General features: G+C 38.0%; 1 long non-coding RNA gene across 2 annotated transcripts; it reads left to right on the forward strand.

Moving 5' to 3' along the window:
* The first annotated feature begins 888 nt into the window (after window positions 1-888).
* LOC146395851 (uncharacterized) lies at window positions 889-20,349 on the forward strand. Of its 2 annotated transcripts, XR_014829784.1 has the most exons (4): window positions 889-1,148; window positions 15,715-16,007; window positions 16,435-16,683; window positions 19,026-20,349. It is a non-coding gene; the product is annotated as an uncharacterized LOC146395851 (long non-coding RNA). The 2 variants fall into 2 exon arrangements; XR_014829785.1 differs by lacking the exon at window positions 15,715-16,007.
* Window positions 20,350-20,822: the final 473 nt, after the last annotated feature.

Here is a 20,822-nt window from a genome sequence, read left to right on the forward strand (position 1 = left end):
ACCTGTATCAAATACCCTAACATCTCCCACTTCTGTCTTTCTATATTAATACATGTCCTCTGGAAGGATCTACATTTACAAGTCAACATGAAATTAATCAACTACTGTTTCCAGGTTAGTTGCATTTACATTTTTTTTTTGAAATTACAGATTGAAAGTACTTATTACCTCCTAAAAATCCTCATTATGCATATGGCACAGGTATCCTTATGGATTGATTTTAGAATCAATGATTGATTTTAGGATTTATGATTGATTTGGAAATGTTTGAATAGTTTCTTAAAAACCTTATGAGCATGTATCTGATTTTTGTAGATATTAAATATAATTACTCTTATGTTTGAATTAATGCCTTATGGTATCCATATGTAATAAAAAAGCCTTTTGTATATAAGCTAAATATTTCCTCAAAGAAATTCCATGTGGAGGCAAGCAAGGCATATTATTAAACCTTTTCCTTAGATGAAGACAAATCTAGGCTTAAATACCAGTGTTCCTAATGGAGTTTATTCCTCACTTTGTGTAAGAGTTGTTAGGTTAAAATTCCCAAAGAAAGAACTGTGTGTGATCTCCATTAAAAAGGGCTTTCTTCTCTACCCATTTGCTGAAAGGTTGTCCCATAGCAAATGAAGGTGCAAGGTTACAGCAAATATTGTCATAAAAATTTGACTGTTTTGAAATCTTGGGAATGCTTCTTTCACTTTCTCACCAACCACAGAACTTCAGGGATAGTCACAGAATGTCACATGTTGCAATGCTGTGCTGGAAATGCAGACTCATGGTGGAATCTTAGTCAACAACTTCAAAAAAAGATAGTGAGAGGTGATGAACCCAGGGCCAAGGTTACAGGATAATTTCAGATGGGTATTGCAGAGCAGAAGGGGGAGGAAGAGCAAGGACAAGGCATTTTATTACAGAAAACAGGATTATTCAAGCCACAGGGACATGAAGACCACAGAATGATCAGAGGAGAGAGAGGCTGGGGACCTACAGGCTGCAAGGAGTCAGTCCATTGGGAAGATACACTGTGGGACATCATAAAGAGTGCTAGATGCCACTCTAGAAGCCTGAGACTATTTGCTGTGGGCCCTCTTTGTTTCCAGATTATGACTACAGCCAGAATGCAACACACCCTTGGAAGTTAAGCTGTATGTATGAAACAATTACAGGACTTTGTTCATTTATATCAACACAAATCTGGAGCCATTATGTGGTTTTGGGTTCTTAGGATATTTAGCCAAGGAAGGAGAGTCAGGCTACATTTATCCATAGGGGTGAACTCATTAGTTCTGGATTCTGTGTGCTGGGCAGCTGGATCTCTTTATAGTTGTTTACTCAGCTGGCTGACAGAAATCTGGACTCCAGAGTTGGTCCACATTGTAAATAAAGTTGAGATACCAGAGTTATCTAGTCAATGTAAGAGTCATTATACTTTGGGATATATGCATGTTAAAGTGGATTTAGTATGTATGAACACCCTACCTGATCCTTAAATATGTCCCCTTAAAAGAGGAAGATTTTCCATTCATCAAAGCCTTGAGAAACATGCTAGTAAAGGCAGAGTTAGTATTTGGGGAAAATTCTTCATAGTAACTTTTTCAGTGGTGTGGGTATTGATAAGAAACCTCATGGTTAGGATAAGTTCCTGAATTTCAATAACCATGGGAGGTGCTATGAACTTCAAATGTTAAGCTTTAAAGTCCCAATGTGATGGATTTTGGAGAGAGAGGGTTTTGGAGGTAATTAGATTTGGATGAGGTCACAAGGGTGAGGTTCTCAGGATGGGATGAGTACCTTTATAGAAAAAGACCAGAGAGCTCCTTCCACCAACTCAGGACATGGTACAAAAGCAGTCCTTTGCCGTTATGTAGGCAAGGGAGAGAGCTCTCACCAGGAGCACCACTGGGCTGCACCTTGATCTTGGATTTCCAGGCTTCAAAATAAGAGAAATAAAAAAAAAAAAAAAAAAAAAAGGAGTTCCCATCATGGCGCAGCAGAAATGAATCCGACCAGGAACCATGAGGTTGTAGGTTTGATCCCTGGCCTCGCTCAGTGGGTTGAGGATATGGCGTTGCCATGAGCTGTGGTGCAGATTGCAGACACGGATCGGATCTGCCATTGCTGTGGCTCTGGCATAGGCTGGCAGCAACAGCTCCAATTAGATCCCTAGCCTGGGAACCTCCATATGCCACAGGTTGGCCCTCAAAAGACAAAAAAAAAAAAAAAAAAAAAAAGAGAGAGAGAGAAATCAACGACCTAGGGAATTTGAGAAAGTATTTAGGGCATTTCTCTAATAATCAGTGACGTTGAGCATTTTTGTGTGTGTGTGCTTGTTGGCAATCTGTATATCTTCTTTGGAGAAATGTCTATTCAGGTCTTTTGCCTATTTTGCCATTGGGTTGTTGGCTTTTTCACTGTTGAGTTGTTTAAGTTGTTTGTATATTTTAGAGATTAAGCCCTTGTCAGTTGCATCATTTAAAACTATTTTCTCCCATTCTGTAGGTTTTTTTTTTTTTTTTTTTTTAATGGTTTCCTTTGCTGTTCAATAGCTTGTCAGTTTGAATAGGTCCTATTGGTTTACTTTTGCTTTTATTTTTGTTGCTGGGGAGACTGACCTAAGAAAACATTTGAAAGGTTGATGTCAGAGAATGTTTTGCCTATGTTCTCTTCCAGGAGTTTGATGGTGTCTTGTCTTATGTTTAAGTCTTTAAGCCATTTTGAGTTTATTTTGGTGCATGGTGTGAGGGTGTGTTCTAGTTTCACTGATTTATAGGCAGATGTCCAGTTTTCCCAGCACCACTTACTGAAAAGATTGTCTTTTTCCCACTTTATATTCCTGCCTCCATTATCGAAGATTAATTGACTGTAGATGTCTGGGTTTATTTCCAGGTTTTCTATTCTGTTCCATTGGTCTGTATGTCTGTTTTAGTACCAGTACCACATTGTCTTGATGACTGTGGTTCTGTAATATTGCCTGAAGTCTGGGAGAGTTAGGTATCCTGCTTGGTTTTTGTTCCTTAGGATTGCTTTGGCAATTCTGGGTCTTTTATGGCGCCATATAAATTTTTGGATTGTTTGTTCCAGTTTTGTGAAAAATGTCATGGATAATTTGATAGAGATTGCATTGAATCTGTAGATTGCTTTGGGTAGTATGGATGTTTTTACAATATTGATTTTTCTAACCCAGGAGCATGGAGTATCTTTCCATTTCTTTGAATCCTCTTTAATTTCCTTAATTAATGCTTTATAGTTCTTAGCATATGTCTTTTACCTCCTTGGTCAGGTTTATTCCCAGGTATTTGATTCGAGGTTTTTGTGTGGAGTCCTTAGGGTTTTCTATGTACAGTATCATGTCATCTGCATACAGTGACAATTTTAACGCTTCTCTTTCAATTTGGATACCCTTTATTTCTTTTGTTTGTCTGATGACTGTGGCTAGGACTTCCAATACTATGTTGAATAAAAGTGGTGAGAGTGGGCATCCTTGTGTTGCTCCAGATTTTAGTGAGAAGGCTTTCAGCATTTCTCCATTGAGTATTATATTTGCTGTGGGTTTGTCATAAATGGCTTTTATTATGTTAAGGTATGTTCTCTCTATACCCACTTTGGTTACTTTGTTCTTACAATCTGATAATTTCTTAGGTCTTTTAATTTTAATTTTAATTTTATTTATTTTGTCTTTTGTCTTTTTAGGGCTGTTTTATTTTTATTTTCATTTTATTTATTTATTTATTTAGTCTGTTGTCTTTTTAGCACTACACCTGCAGCATATGGAAGTTCCCAGGCTAGGGGTTAAATTGGAGCTGTAGCCTCTGGCCTGCACCACAGCCACAGCACTGAGTGAGGCCAGGGATCGAATCTGCATCCCCATAGATACTGGTCAGGTTCGTTAACCACTGAGCCACGATGGGAACTCCTTAGGTCTTTTTAGATATTATTCTTCAATATCCTCTTTAGAATTTGTTAAATTCCTTCTAAAAATCCTGCTGTAGTTTGCACACCAGTTTAATTTTGTATGTAATGATAAAGTCTATGGACAAAAGAAAAAGTAGAGTATAGTAGGAGGAGTCAGGGATGCTGGGAGGGGAGAATTTGCAGAATTAAATAGGGGTGGTCATGATAAACCTCACCAAAGCAGTGAGGCTCAAATAGAGACTTGAGGAAGAAAACTGGTGTCTGGAAGAAAAGAGCACTGGCAGCCAAGGGAACAGCTCAAGCAAGGACCTCAGTGCAGGAGTGTACACAGAGCCAGCAAAAAGACCAGTAGGAATGGACTGGAGTGGTGGGGACAAAGATCAGTAGGAAAAAAAGGGGTTTTGGGTCCCCATCACATAAGGCCTGTAGACCCCTGTAATAACTTTGACTTTTCTTCCAAGTACAAGGGAAAGCAGTACAGGGTTTTGAGTGAATGAGTAACATGATCTGACCTGCAGTTTATAAGGATAAATTATCACTGATGTCATGTTGAGAATACACTGTGAATTGATAAGAGGAAAGACTGTTTGGAAGCTATTTCATTAATTCCAGGGAAATATGGTGTTACCAGGGTCGGGATCTTGGTGGTGGAGGTGGCTCAATGTGATCAGATTCTGAATTTATTTTAAAGATACATTTAAAGATGAAATAATAGGATATTGAATGTAGGGTGTGAGAGAAAGAGGAGACAGTGACAATGACTTTTACCTGGGCAACTTCAGGGATGCCATTGCCACTAACCAAGATGGGGAAAGTTGCTGGCTTGGCAGATTTAGGGCAGAATTAAGTTTTGGATATCTTAAGTTTGGGATAACTCATAAACATAAAGTGGAAATGTAGAGTTGGTAGTTGGAAATACAAATCTGGTCTTTGAGAGATAGGGATGGGTGGAGTTCAATTTGGAAAATATCAACACAGAGATAGTATCTTCAACCATGAGACTATATGAGATTCCCAGAGTGTTTAGAGAAGAAAGAAACAAGAATTTATTCTTAACATGCTCCAATATCCAGGAGAAAAGGAGGAATTGTCAAAAGAGACCCAGAAGGAGGGACTTCTATTTTGATCATGTACTTTGCAAATGTCTAAAGTCTCATTAATTCTATAGGTGCTGATTCTCACAGAATGATTACTTAACAAATAATGACTATTTTTTTCTTTTAGTTAATGCACATGATTTTCACTACTTTCTCTTCTTACTCTATTAGCCAGAATTTCCAGTAGTCTATTGGAAATATATGTGCTTACTAGTCATATTTATATTTTACATACCTGCCATTGGACTTATTTGTGGAGACGGGTGCAATGAATAATGCATTTGACTATGGATCAAAAGATTGTAGGCATATTACTCTGGCCCAGAACTAAAAAGGAATACATTAAATGTTTATCACTGAGTATAATGGTGGTGAATGTTTTATTACATAGGCTATGTAAAGACCTGCTTGTTTTTTTAAGCTCTGGAAGAGATTTTACTTGAAAGTAATTTTCTGCATCTAATGAAATGATCAATAATTTTCCAGGAGTTCCCGTCATGGCTTAGTGGTTAACGAACCTGACTAGTATCCATGAATACATGGGTTCAATCTGGACCTTGCTCAGTTGGTTAAGGATCCGGTGTTGCCATGCGCTGTGGTGTAGGTGGAACCCGAGTTGCTCTGGCTGTGGTGTAGGCTGGCAGCTACAGCTCCGATTCGACCCCCAGCCTGGGAACCTCCATATGCCGTGGATGCGGCCCTAAAAAGACAAAAGATCAAAAAAAGAAAAAAAATTTTCTTTAAGACCTATGATGATTTATTTTCTTAGGTAAAATAATTTTGTAACTAAGATAAATCTTAGTTGATCATGATGTATTATATTTCTAATACATAGTTGAATTAAATTAGCCAATGTTTTAATTGAGGTTCATATAATATTAAATAATATCCAATTTTTTAACAATATAAAACAACATTTTGATTTGGAGGCAAAATTAAAAATTTCTTATTTTATAGTCTTACCAGGTGTTGAATTAAAAGATAAATACATATATACAGACATAAATAATTACTTTCACAAGTTTTCTACATTAAAATTTTTTTTTTTCTGGAGCGTTCTCTTCATAGCTCAGCAGTAATAAACCTGACTAGTATCCATGAGGATGTAGGTTCAATCCCTGGCCTCGCTCAGTGGGTTAAGTGATCCAGCATTGCTGTGAGCTGTGGTATAGGTTGCAGATGTAGTTCTGATTTGGTATTGCAGTGGCTGTGGTGTAGGCCGGCAGCTACAGCTCCAATTTGACCCCTAGCCTGGGAACTTCCATATGTTGTGAGTGCAGCCCTAAAAAAAAGACAAAAAAATTTTTTCTCTTGGAAAATAACCTGTTTCTTTGAAGTTTGTTAGAAGTTATATTTTAAGTCATCTGCCCTTGCGACTGTTTAGGGGAAATATTAATTACTCTTTTTGATTCTTTAAAAGTTATTGTCTACCAAAATTTTCTATTTTTTTATTAGCCAGCTTTGCCAATTAATTTTGTCAATTGCACTAAAAGTTTACCTTATATATTCTATTTATTAGAGTATAATTGTGCATAGTATTATTTCAATATTTGTTTTATCTTTAGTTATATCCTTGTCTTTTTTTTGTCTTTTGTCTTTTTTCTAAGGTCACTCCCGGGGCATATGGAGGTCCCCAGGCTAGGGGTCAAATCGGAGCTGTAGCTGCTGACCTACGCCACAGCCTCAGCAAAGTGGGATCTGAGCCGCGTCTGCAACCTACACCACAGCTCATGGCAACGCCGGATCCTTAACCCACTGAGCAAGGCCAGGGATCGAACCCGCAACCTCATGGTTCCTAGTTGGATTCGTTAACCACTGCGCCACGACAGGAACTCCCTATATCCTTGTCTTTATCTACTATTTTTTGAATTTTGCAGTTATCTCTTAATCTATTTTTTTTTAGATTTAGTATGTTATTTCCAGAAAACCAAGATTCAGTTTTATAATTTTTCTTACTTAATTTCATTGCTTTCTTTCTCTTTACTGTTTCCTTTTTTCTTTTTGTTTATTCTGTGCTCATAGTCTAACTTCTTGAAATGAACTTTTGCTTATTTGTTTTCAATATTTTTCTTTCTGATATGTGAATACATACACACATGCAACCCACATATTCAAAGCCTTAAATTTTCCTTAAGTGTTACTTTAGTTTTTTTATATAAAATTTAATATGTGGTGGTCTTATTGTCATTCAACTTTGTGTTTCTTATAATTTATATTGCAAGTGCCTTTTTAACCCAGGGTAATATACTAGTCTGCTTTTTACATTGAAAACATATGGGACTATTTTAGTGATCCTTTCATCATTGATTTCTAATTTTGTAGCATTATGCTTAGCATCATAGGTTGTATTATGTTGATTCTTTGGAATTTTCACAGAGGCTTCCTTTGTGACCTGGTATAAATTTGCCTTTTATAGCTCCAAAGAGTGTATATCATATCTTTGTTAAATATAAAGTTATAAAGCTGTGTATAGGAATATTAGTTTATTTATTGTATTTGTCAAATCCTTCATAGCTTTGCCCATTTTAATATTTTAATCTTTAGATTTTGGAAGAATTTTTTTTTTTTTTTTTTTTGTCTTTTTAGGGCTGTACCTGCAGCATATCAAAGTTCTCAGGCTAGGGGTCAAATTGGAGCTAAAGTGGCTAGCCCACATCCAGCCACGTCAACATGGATCTGAGCTACATCTGCAACCTATACCACAGCTTGCAGCAACGCTAGATCCTTAACCCACTGAGCAAGGCCAGGGATCAAATCCATATCCTCATGGATACTAGTCGGGTTACTGCTGAACCACGAGAGGAATTCTTTGGAAGAATATTTAATATCTCTAACTTTAACTTAATTATTCTTGAACTTTTATAATTATTTCTTTATATAATTTGATTTAAAATTGATGTATTTGTATTTACTTAGCTGTATCTGCTTGGTATATAGTTATTTAGTTCTTTTTCACTAGCATGTAATTTTTCTCCTCAGTTCTTTTCATGGGTTTTAATTTGTCTTTTTTCATTATTTAAATCCCCATGTACTTTTTAAAAGTGGCAGTATTTAAATTTACCTGGCATATGTCTTTCAGCCCTTTATTTTTTTACTTTATGTATTCTTTCATTTTAAATATGTCTTTTAAAGGCCATACATGGCTCAAAAATAATTTAAAAACTCAAACTGAGAGTCTTGTCTTTAGGTGGATGATTTTATACATCCCTCACATTTATCATTGTATTCAGATGTCATTCTGCCATTTTGTCTTTTGCGTTTTCTTTTAATCATGACTTTTTCATCCTTCTCTACCTTCTCTCATCTAGGTTTAATTTGTTATTGTTGTTGCTTTGAACGTTATGATTTCTATCTTTATTCTTCCAGAGATTACTCTACCTAAGATTTATGTTTATATGTGTTTTAGGGCTTGTAAATACCTCTGTCTTCTCTCCAGGCAAAGTGAGTAATTCAGTGTACTTTCCTCCTAATCTGTTCTCTCCACCACCTTATTACATTTACTTTCAGATTTCCAGGGATTTGCTCTGTAGGGAAGGTTTCATTGTTATGTGGAAGACAGTACATTTTACTTGTTTACTGATTCATACCTCTTGTATCTTGTTGCTCCTTTCTGGCCTCTCCTTACTGGTGTACTGTCATTGAAGTCTTATATTAAAGTCCATTTTCTCATGCTGAAATTCTGTAGTAATTCATGCCTAATAATATTTTTAATCACTTTCATATTGAAATGCCATTTTTTTGCTGAATCTAAAATTTTGTGTTCAAATTTTTTCCCTCAACACTTTGAAAAGTTTACTTCACTGCCTTCTCTCATGTAGCTGTTGAAATTCTGATGTCAAAGGTAACGCAAAAACTTTCCAGAATTTCCCCAAATCAACTGTCTTTTCAACATTCCGTGAAACATTCTGTTCTGAGGTCCTGTATTTGATTCTCCCTTTGTTTATCTCTGCATAGTCTGCACTTGAACCCATGCCTTGAATCTCATTTCTGCAATTATATTTTCCATACCTGATATTTTCCACTGATTTTTTTCTCAGATTCTTGTGCCATAGTTCTAATAGCTTCTCGTAAGTATGAGAATATTTATTATACGTATTTAAATGTCTTGTTTTTCAGGAGTATGAAAATGACTTCTTCCAGAAGAGGTATTTTGATTTGTTGACTTTCTTTTATGCTTTAGACCTCAGTAGTTACATTTTGTTTGCTATAAACTCAGTTCCTTTGGGAATTACTAGCGAAGCTGCTGGGCAAAGGAGTAAATATAAGAATCCCCTTTTGCTTGTACCTTTGAGTTAGGAATGGGGATTGGAGGTACCCTTGGGGCAAAGAGTCTGGGCCTTGAAATCTAAGCCTTAACTTCTTCCATTCGTGCCTTTTCAGGTAATATTCTGTTCCTCAGGGAATCTCTAGTTTCCTCTTCCCCAGCCATTGTTCTTTTCCCTGAGGTTATATTGTTAGCTGCAGTTGTCTGGCCCAAAATGTGGGAGTTAGAAAATACAGTGAGGCTGACTATCCTGGTGGCGTACTTGAGATCAGCCCCTGTCACAGCTGGCTCTGGTGCTGCATAGACATGACCCAGTCTGCCCTGCATGTCCCTGAAGCCATGGCTATCATCAGTGATTCCAATCAGTCATTAGTGCCTCATTAGGAACAGAGAAGTGTGGAGAGAGTAAGCACCCCTGGAAAGCCCCCACCAAGCTGAGCCCTACTGCCATGGCATCTGAGTCTCTCTTTTTACAGGATGCTGTTTCTCTCTCATTTAGACAGATAAAAAGACAAATAGGGCCTAACAAAGTTTTTCTTAAAAACAAAAACAAAAACAAAATATGTGTGAGGCTATGAGAATCTTCCCAGAAAACAGGCCTTCACGCTTTGTTATCGGCCCTGATATAGTCAACATCGTCATTGTCTCTTCAGATGTCATTATCTTCTTATATGGATAAGGTATACTTATAACCTTTGAGAGTGACAGTTTAAGGAAGAATGAGTATGCTGCAGGATCAGCAGGGTGAAGGACTGGCATGGTGAAATTCCAAGTTAGGAAAATTAGGTCATAAAAAAATCAATTATTTGTTATTGATTACTTCCTGTTTGTTAGGCACTGTGATAGTTCCTTAGAAGTCATTAAGTCATTTCATCCTCAAAACCACCCTTGGAGATCAACAGTAGTCAGTGGTGGATTGTAGCCACCAAAATAAGTAATTCAACTTAATATGGATTCCAGAGTTATTCAATTTCCTTTGAATGTACCCATTGCAGCCCTCAATCATTGTGGTCTAGGCGTGAAGATCACACTGGGTACATTGAAAGGAAATCAAACTGATCTGGTAGCCAGGCCATCCTATGTTTCCATCTGTAGAACTGGTAGTTTGGGAAAAAAAGGAAAGAGTACATTTATTTTCACGTTTTCAGAGTCTAGAACTAGGAAGAAAAGTGGAAGTTACCTAGAAGAAAATTGCGACTCATTATAAGGACATTTTTTTCAGTAATGAGTGTGCTCTAGCCATGAAGTGAGCCACCTCTACACTGATGGATCCCTCTGGCTTCCAGACTCCTACAGAAACTGCCAATTGTTACAGGAAGTATGTGATAAGGATTCCTACAATGTTCTATAGATAGGTTCATCTGTGCTGTATTTTAGATTTCACATATAAGTGATATCATATGGTATTTGTCTTTCTCTTTCTGACTTATTTCACTGTGGTAATCTCTAGTTGCATCCATGTTGCTACAAATCAACTATACTTTGTTTATTTATTTATTTTGCTTTTTAGGGCTGTACCCATGGCATATGGAAGTTCCCAGGCTAGGGATCAAATCAGAGCTATAGCTGCTGGCCTATGCCACAACCACAGCAATGTGGGGTTTGAGCCGTGTCTGCAACCCATACCACAGCTCACGGCCACACTGGATTCTTAACCCACTAAGCGAGGCCAGGGATCAAACCCACATCCTCATGGATACTAGTCGGATTCATTTCCACTGCGCCACAACAGGACCTCCTTCAGCTATATGTTAATAACATTTTTTTTTTTTAATGTAAAAAAAAAAAATCCCTATGGTACAATGATGTTGGGCTGAATAAGGTCTTGGATTCTTTTTGACTCATAGGGACTTTCTGTGCCTTTTTGGAATTCGTTACAAATAGGAAAAAGTGGCAGTGATGTGAGGAGGCTGGTGATCTAAGGACATTCCAAAGACCAACTTCACTGGGTGATTTCACAAGGTCCCTTAATAATCCTTCAGCAACTCAGATGAATGAGATAATTCTCATAACTGTCCAAGATAGTATGTGGACACAGTCTTAGCAAGTCATAAGCTGAGCACTGACTACATGGAATAGACTGCAGGCTATTGGGCGAGGCTACCTGGTTCCAGTGAGGTGATGGCTCTGTCATATACCAACTGTGTGACCTGGGGAAAGTTACACTTCTATCCACCTTCATTCCTGTATCTATCCAGTGAGAGTGATTATAGTACCCCATGGGGTTATTGTGACGATTAAGTGAGTCAGTCAGGTAAAGTACTCCGTGCTTTGTGCATATAATAAACATTATTATCCCCAAATACTCTGAATAAGAAAGTAAAGACATGTAATTCCTACTGCTAACATTTGGGTGAAAGATCAATTACAGTCTGGGGACGGTTTACATGCCACAAAAAGCAGATCTGGTGCTTAGATGAACATGCCAAGTTCCAATGCATCTGTAAGACCTTCTCAGGAATTTCTTCAAACCAGGAAAGAAGGGAGAGAGCAGATATTGATGCTTCATCTTCTCTTGGATTTGAATGTAACCAGTAACACCCTTAGAGATTCACTAATCCATGCATGTGAAGGAAATACTGAAATGATACTGAGTCTGTGAGATGAAAAGACAGAATTTGGGGAAATGGAAAGAACGATTTGTAGCCCCAAAGTGCAGAGCTAAATTTCAGGTACTGTTTACCTATGGCCTTGGACTAGTCACAGAGCCAACTGAAAACTCTTGTGTCTATTCTGTAACGTAAAAATAAAAATATCCAGTCCGCTCTCTTCACAGGGGTGTGAGGTCCAAATTAGGGTCCAAATGTAAAGGTCCTTTTAAACCGCAAACCGAACACCAGAATTTGGTGATGTTCTGACCTGTTTCGGGGGTAAATGAGTTAAGTTCACCAAACAAAATTAATTTTTAGGTTCTCTTCATAAAAGCACTTATGAACGTGGTTATGTTAACTAATGTGAACAGAGAACAGTTTACAGGTACAGGCAGCAACATCTATTCTTACCAGGCAATATACCCTATTTAGGTTGCCTTTACCCAATGTGGAGTTTTCAGAAAGAGCAGAAGAGTCTGAGGCCAGAGGAAGAATGAAGAGAGAGGAACAAAGGACATTGTCCCCCAACCTGCTTCCCAACTGCACACCTGAGTCAGACCTGAACTGTGTGTGTGTCATCAGGAAAGGGCCCCGAGGGAGTAAGATGTGGAAGAGAAATGGCTCTAGGTTTGAAACAAGACTATGAGACAGGAAAGTTTCAATACCTAAAAAGGAGGCTGTTCTTTTATATGTTAAAGGCAGTAAAGAACAATAGTATCTCTTTCAATCACTTTGTTGGGCAAGCCCAGGAAAGCCTTCAGGTTGAATGTGAAAGGCAGCAGGAAAGAAGAGTATTTTGTCTTCTGCAATGCAAAGCTTAATTGTCGCTCTTTTAGTAAGGGTACAGAACTCTCAGTTCCAAATATTTTTCCTCAGAAGTTGAAACCTTTTCTCCAATAGCTTCAAATACTCTAGGTTGTTGGACTTTGGAAGCCTATGTGAGCATTGCTCTTTTGTAAAATTTGTGTTCTCTTTGGAATCTTCTAGGATCTTTATCTGTGGCATGCTGCAATTTCACTAGGCTAGGTGAGACGCTAGGCTGTTTCTACTCACTAGAGTATAAGCTGCATAAAATCACTCCCTGTTCACTCCTGATCCTTAGCTCCTTGTACCGCCTACCTTACACATAATAAGAACTCAATAAATAGTCATTGAATAAATTTTTGTAACAAAATTATTCTGAGACACTTAGAAGATGCATTTAACCTAAAGATTTTGTCCTTGTTTATTGAAAAAAACTCAAAATTGATTTTCATAAGCTATTCCCTTTTTCACTCACCATTCCTCAATGGCAATAATGAGGTAAATTCTCTCATTTTATTATGATCCTAGGGGTCTCTCAATAACACAGATAACTCCATTTCATTCTCTTTTTTTGACAATTTTTTAAAATATGTTATTGATCTTAAAGCAATTTAAATTATTTTTTGATGCATTATTATTAACCAAAGTCCTTTTCCTTTCAATCTACTGGCTTCATTTAATCAAGTAAGCACCTTTTTGGAAATTATTTATTTTGAATAACTGACTGGATCTTAAGGCAGCTACCAATTTGGTGGTATCAGTCTGCTTTTTTATTAGCTACAAAACCTCTTGCTCAAGCAAAGCATGAGGGAAATTTTGTAAAAAATTTTTAATGAAAGTGGCTATTTCAGCAAAGTTACAGAGAAATTGATTCACTGATGAGAGTTATGTGATTTTCTAAATTTCAAAAATGTATTTTCACCTTAAAAAATCTATGGGGACCATAAAATGTCTACATTTTTATTTTTGCTAGGAAATAGTATTTTAGGATGCTACTACCATCTAAGCTTGCCATGAATTCATTTAAAATATTACATTTCAGGAGTTCCCATCGTGGCTCAGTGGTTAACAAATCCGACTGGGAACCATGAAGTTGCGGGTTAGATCCCTGGCCTTGCTCAGTGGGTTAAGGATCTGGCATTGCCATGAGCTGTAGTGTAGGTTGCAAACGCGGCTCAGATCCCGCATTGCTGTGGCCCTGGCGTAGGCCGGCGGCTATGGCTCTGATTGGACCTCTAGCCTGGGAACCTCCATATGCCGAAGGAGCGGCCCAAGAAACGGCAAAAAGACCAAAAAAAAAAAAAAAAAAAAAAAAAAAAATTACATTTCAACCCCTAAAACTTAGGACATGATATACACACAAGGGAAAAATTATAGCATTACAAACATTTTTATTTTATATACTCTTATTTACTTATTCATTGATTAATGGATTCAACCCTTCACTCATTCACTTCATTCCATGAAATCCTTTCTTGTGAACAAGAACTTGTCTGTGGGATTACTGACATTACAATAAACAAACATAAATAAACAAGACAAATTGCTCCCAGTGGATTCCGCTCAGAATGTTGTGGCTTGCTCTGTTCTCAATTTATGGTTTTTTGCTGCCATTCAGCCTTGAGAGAAGTAAAATCTTTGCACGGTCTCAGAAGATTATTTCCATGATGACTCTATTAAGTACCAGCAGTATTCCAAGACATAGAATCAGAGTCAGAAATGACATTTTTCCTACCTTTATTTTCAAAGACTCCCTCTTTTCTTGGCTAAGGAAGAGAAATAGGCCGAGAAACATGGATAGTGATGAAAGCAAAACTAGGCCACATCAGATTCCTCTGGGATGTTTTTTGAGAACAATTTATCCTTTAAAAAATGTTGCTCTTGCTTCATTGCCAAGGTCAGTGAGAACTTGGATAATCCCCCAGGTATGAACTAACTGTTTAAATGTGACCTGGCAAGTAACATGTTCACTCCGTGCTCTTTAACTTAAAAGTATTTGCAACATTTCTCATTCATGATAAGTTAAAATACACTTTACTGCACTTGCTCATTTTTTCCTATGCTTTTTTATTCTAGAAAAAGACAGTAGATGCATTTTCTCTTCAGAACTCGAATAGCACAAACATACTTTGTACATGGCTTTGAGGAGGAAAATTCCACATAAATTGTCAAAAATGGAGTTAGAGGATAGGATTTGAAATGATTCTCCAGTAAAGAAAAGGCAACAGCATTTTCAAAAAAAAAAAAAAAAGAGAGGGAGGGAGAGAAATAGATCGAGAGAAAGCTACAAATGAAGTTTAAAAGAACTACAGAAAGCTCATTTGAAAAAAGAGCCATAAAAGTTTGCACATTACCTGTGTGAATGCTAAAAGAAAGTAATCACACATTTTCCACCTCTCTGGTCCAAGTAGCAAAGGATTTTTCTCTCGGCTTTGGGACATCTCTGGAACCAGTGTCCTAGATCCTTTTTAATGAAGCAGGGTTATTGAGTGCAATACGCCTTCTATGGCACTCACCCTCCACTGTGCTTCAGTGGAGAAAGAATGGTCACAAATATGTGGATAATAGTTCTGGATGTTGCAGTATGTCCCAGGGCCGTTCCATGACTCAGACTATATAACCTGAAAGCAAACATCCTTACTGAGAGGATTAGATGATGGAATGTAACCTGGGAATTTAGCCTTGGTGAAGGCACTTCCCTTTTAATCTCTCTGATCCTTGCTTAGCTTTTTTCTGGAAGATCACCTCCACCAGTTCTACCATCACTGCATCTCCTCTTTCCTTCCATGTTATGCATAGGCAACCCTATTAATGCTGAGCCTTTGAGCAGCTTCTAGCCCTGTAATCCCAGAGGAAGCACCAGATGATCTAGATCTGGGTCCTGGGCATCAAGAAAGGTGTGTGGAGGTGTGAGTTTTCTTGTGGAACACTCAGGACTGAGAGGAAATGGCCTTGCTTGCATGGTAGAGCTCCATCTGTGTATGGTCTCTCAAAATGGAGCTGCCATCATCTGTGGGGTTTCTCTCTCCTGTTTTTCTTTCAGGCAGCTGTCCTCTGCAGAAAACCTCCCCACTGAAGTTAAAAGAGGACAGAACTCTCCTGTTGGCATGGGTGCTTCCACTGAATTGTACATCCTTTTCTGGTGGTAGCTGGGCATGAGCCAGTTCTATGAGAAAACCAAAGAGGGCCTCCTTGATGTCCAGCTAATGCAAAGAACAAGAGCAAGATCCCAAGTGGTTCAGCCTGAGCCTGCCCTGTTCCTAATGGGGCATTGTTAAGGGTTGAATCAGGTCACTGGAAGATATGCTGAAATCCTAACCTGTGGTCCTGTAGAATGTGAGTCTATATATGAATGAATCTTTGCAGATGATGTAGTTAGTTAAATTAGGTACTTAATTCAGTTTGACTGGTGCTCTTATACGAAGAATGAAACTTTGACCAGGACAAAGAGAGAATTCCACATGAAAAGAAGGCACAGGCTGGAATGAGGACACCGTCAGTCCAGGAGCACAGGGTCCACCAGAGGCCAGGCAGAGACAAAGAAGGATTCCCTTGCAGACATCAGATGGAGAGGCCCAGCACCTTGACTTTGGCCTTTGCATCTCCAGAACAGTGGGAAAATAATTTATTTTTTATTGTTTTAAGCCTCCCAGTTTGTGGTGCTGTGTTATAGAAGTCAGAGGAAGTGAATATAAGTGTGTTTTAGGTGAATTTAAGTAAAATAGAGACACTATTGACCTTTCCCAAACCTCCATTGTTCCAGGACCTTAGGAATCCAAGTATGGCTTGGACTTTTACATCATTCCAGAAATATATTCCTCCTGGAAAAGAGGAAGCAAGAGAGCAGGTAACATGATGATACACTGCCTTGCCCAGCTGCTCTCTGTACAGGCAGATTTGGGAGCAGGTGGCCCTTGAGGCTGCTCTCAGCAAGGAGCTCTTCTTCCCTGGAGCCAGATTTAAGCTTCATCCTCACATACATCCTGAAAGAAAGATCTCCTTCCTGCAAATGGTGAGGCATTTTCCTGTTTGTTAAAGGAAAAAATGAGTCAAACATTTCCTCTACTTAACAATATCTGTGTTTCTAGACATTAATTACATACAATATGAGATAATCCCATAATATTTGCTGGGAAGCATCAATTACTCAAGCATAGTGGCCTTCAATTAAATCTCATCTAATTAATGCATTTAGTGAATTCAGGTGCTAATAAATCATCATTAAATAAGAAAAATGATGTCCCCACTAAAGAGATCAGATACAAAGTCTTAATAAAATAATGTATATTTTAAAAGGAAAGATTCACAACTGAGCTAACATTTCTGAAGTGGACAATCACAATGAAGGATTTCAAGGAATAACATTTGTTTTCTCTCCCTAAACGGTGCTGTAGTCTCTTCCCACTATACAGAGTAACTATGTCCCTGAACACATCTGCTCACACAAAGCAGAGATCGTTTCCAGCTCTGTTTATGGAATTCTCTTTTCTATAGGGAACTAAGCCAGGCCTGGGTTAAGCTACTTCTTCGAGAACAGTACCATCTACATTATGTCTTTAGTGGAAAAGACCTTCTACTAAACAACAGAGGACCAAAATTATCTGAGCTTACATAAGTATGCATTCCTTAACCTCTCACCTGTGCATATTTGAGGTCCTAAACCTGTATTTTTGGTTTCAGTTATAAGGGAACACCTTATAAATATTTATCCAAAGGGCAAATTACTCTCACTGCTGGGAACATTGTGTGATACCTTCATTTGTAGTTTATTCCCTCATCCCTAAACCTCATCCTTAATGTATATTGCCTACTATGTGATGTGGCCCAGGTCAAGAATTATAAGATACTGCCTGGACCAGCGGTAAATTCCACCGTCAAGGAGTTACAGGCTGTTTGGGGAGATAAGAAACAAACATAAATATCCAATTGGCATATTTACCTGGTATCTGGACTCCACCCTTTCTGGTGATTCTGCTGCCATCAGGCTTGTTTAGAAAGCCAGCGAGGAAGAGGACTGTGTGCATGAAGATAAACTAGTCTGAGGCTAAGAGTTCTTTCCAGGAAGTAGACATTCTGGCAGTCTGAGAACAAGAGTCCTTCATATCTGTAGAATCAATCTGCTTTACGATCTGGTCACCCCGTGTCTGTTGCACATTAATGTAGAAGTAGAATTATTTCAGGCAGCTATAGTAGTTTTTGAGATGAAATGGAATTAAGCCTGTTATTTTTTGGCGACAACTACAGCGAAAATTACATCATCAAGAGATGTGACAGAATGGCCCCGGGGTCATTCTTAGCTTCAAAAGTTGAGAAAGTGTAACCCCTCTTATGTGCTGGAAGCAGGGCAGAGCCAGATACTGATGAGCTGTAGAAATGCCCACCACCCACAATGAGCAAAGTTATTTTATAGTCTCCCTCTAGTTATCCTAACATGCTGAGTGTCTCTTCTCTGTTATTCTGAGAGCTTGCTCTAATGGGATTTCTTTACTTAGCTACCAGGTTATTTTTGACCGTGTGATGGTCATTATAGTTGGAATATTATTTCTGAGAAACTCTGAGGACTAATACAAATGTACCATACCACAAAGAGAATTTTCGTTAGCTCTGCCAAGCATCTCTGGGCACTACCTGTCTAGTAGTAAATAAAAATTAAAGCTTAAGAAGATGAAAATTGAGGCTGCAAGTCTGTATAAAGGCTAAGAAGTTTAGAGCAACCCTTGGTGTGTGTAGCCCTTGATTCCCAGATTCTATTGGAAGAAGATGCAAATTGAGTCTCCATGGTGAATGGACCTTGGAATTTGTTCTTTTCTTCCTAAAAATCCACCCAAACCAGAGCTGGGCTTGGTAGCTGTTTCTTCTGATGAGTCAGGGCCATCAGGGCAAAACCCATTTTGTGTGCTAGACTTATCTCTCCAGATAATGACCTTTGTTCAGGTTTTGATCTCATAATTCTTCACTCTCTTTTCAGTGTTTTAAAAAATATTAACCATTGATTCATAAAATTTGTCCCCAGTCAGAGGTTGAGTCAAGCTATTTCACTTATTTTGAACAGAAGCCCCCCGACCAAAGCTTTTCAGTCTCAGTTCTTTTGGCATTGTGTGGTGGATATTTCTTTTCTGGAGGGCACTGTCCTGTGTTTTATTCTGCTAGATGTCAGAAGCAACACTCCCCCTATCTTTAGTCATGAGAAACAAAATGTCTCCAGACATTGTCAAGTATCTCCTTGGAGCAAAATTGTCTTTAGTTGAGAACCACTGCCCTAGAATATTGATATTTAAAAATATATATATATGTCTGAAAGTATTTGCAGTGTACTAAGAATAACTGTATTTGTGCATTTGCTTCAAATTTCAGCTTCGTGATGTTGAAGAAGAGGGCCTTGAAAATCCAGTGGGAAATACTGAACAATATGGTATAATAGAAAGAACATTAGCTTACCTATGAGCCAGACAGAAGTGGATTCGAAAGCTGCCTCAACTGCTTACTTTGTTTGACAGACTGCGAATTGCATAGCCTCAGGCATGTTACTTAACCTCTTCACCTTTACCTTCCACTTCTGGAAATTATGATCCTCAGAGGGTTGTTTATAAGTCATTTTCTTCTCATTTGGTTCGGTTATTCATAGAGCATGTAATGTTAACTTCTTTTTTCTTTTTTAGATATTTTCTCAAATATGGACTTTCATAGGCTTTATTAATAAACTGAAAAAAAATCAAATAAATGTTAGTCCATAAAATATTTTATTTAATTTGAATTCTTAAAGTCTTCAAGGTAAGCCTCAATTTCAGTCTTACTTTTAAAATCATTTACAGGTTGGGGAAAAAGGCAGAAACATTTCACAAGGCTAAATACCATGTTCCAAAATTTGTGCTTTTTCTTGAAGTGTGTTTTTAACATTATTGTGTACAGGTGGGGAAAGAGAACATTTTTGGTGTAAGACAAGTAGCAAACATAGTTTTTATCTTTTTCCTCAACAACTCAAATCAGAGAAGTCAACAAAGAAATAGTTCTACAAAGAAAATTTACTGAGCGCCAGTTGCCAGGCACCATGGTATGTGGTTTCTATGTGTTGTCTCATTTGATTTTCACAAGAAACACCTGAGCTAAGTGCTATTCCCATTTTACAGATTCAGGAATCTCAGATATATTACAGCTGTATATCCCATTCATGCATCTAAGAGTAAATGATCCCAGCTCTGCTTGTGTCAGACCCAGTGCTCTTACATGGGACAGAATGCTGCTTCTGATAACCAAATGGAAGAGGACAAATAATGATATCTGGGCACCAGAAGAGAACATCCTATTGAAGGAAGCGTGAACTTTGTGAAATGTAATGGGAAAGTTTCTTGAGGAAAGGCAGAGGTTCAGGATGTGAAACATATAAGACAGAAATAAACAAGGGAAAGGAGGAGGAATCAGAGGCAGGGTTTATAGAAAACTCCTAACACTTATCAGATTAAAGGAAACATCTTTATTTTTAGTTAAACAGAAACTCGCAAAACAGCTATTCGATTTTTTGTGTTTAAATATAGGATTATAAATGAATACCCTCCTGCCCACCAAGAGTTTACCTATGGGAAATGAACCTCCCTTTGACACAGAGATGAGGTTCTTAATCATCAAGTAATTCTAGCATTTCGATGTTTGGGGAACCAGGGAATTCTATTTCAAAGCTTCTGCTGAGTGGGGGAGTGCTCAGTGGGCATTTTGTCTCAGTAAAAAGCAGAGATCTTTGCTCATAGATCTTGGGTAGAAAAGACCTTTGAGACTCGGGTGGATTTTCTTGCCAGGTCAGAAGAAGTAATGAAAGCTGTTACACAGAGCCTCTAAAGAGTGTCCTAAGCACAAATGCTTAGCAACACCTGACAGTTCAGGTTGTAACTGTCAGGTGAAGATGAAGTACATCATAGCCCACTTCAGTTTGACTCACATTCAGTGAATAATCAGATTTGTGTTCCCTGTTTATAGTGGACACATGGTGAAAAATGTAGCAATGGGCAAGGAAAACTGGGAGCATTTGTTTAGTTAGTATATTTCTCCTTTGGGCAACTCCATATTTTTAAGTAGTTTGATTCCATATTCACAACCTACTGTTATATGGAGTCTGTCCTCAGATATGTAGATTTCCAATAGGGGCTTAACTTATAGGCT

Source organism: Sus scrofa, chromosome 15, assembly GCF_054392235.1.
Source record: "Sus scrofa isolate SSC_HxYL_T2T_F1_AM1 chromosome 15, Sscrofa_HxYL_maternal_Yorkshire_Landrace_v2.0, whole genome shotgun sequence".
Classification (NCBI taxonomy): Eukaryota; Metazoa; Chordata; class Mammalia; order Artiodactyla; family Suidae; genus Sus; species Sus scrofa.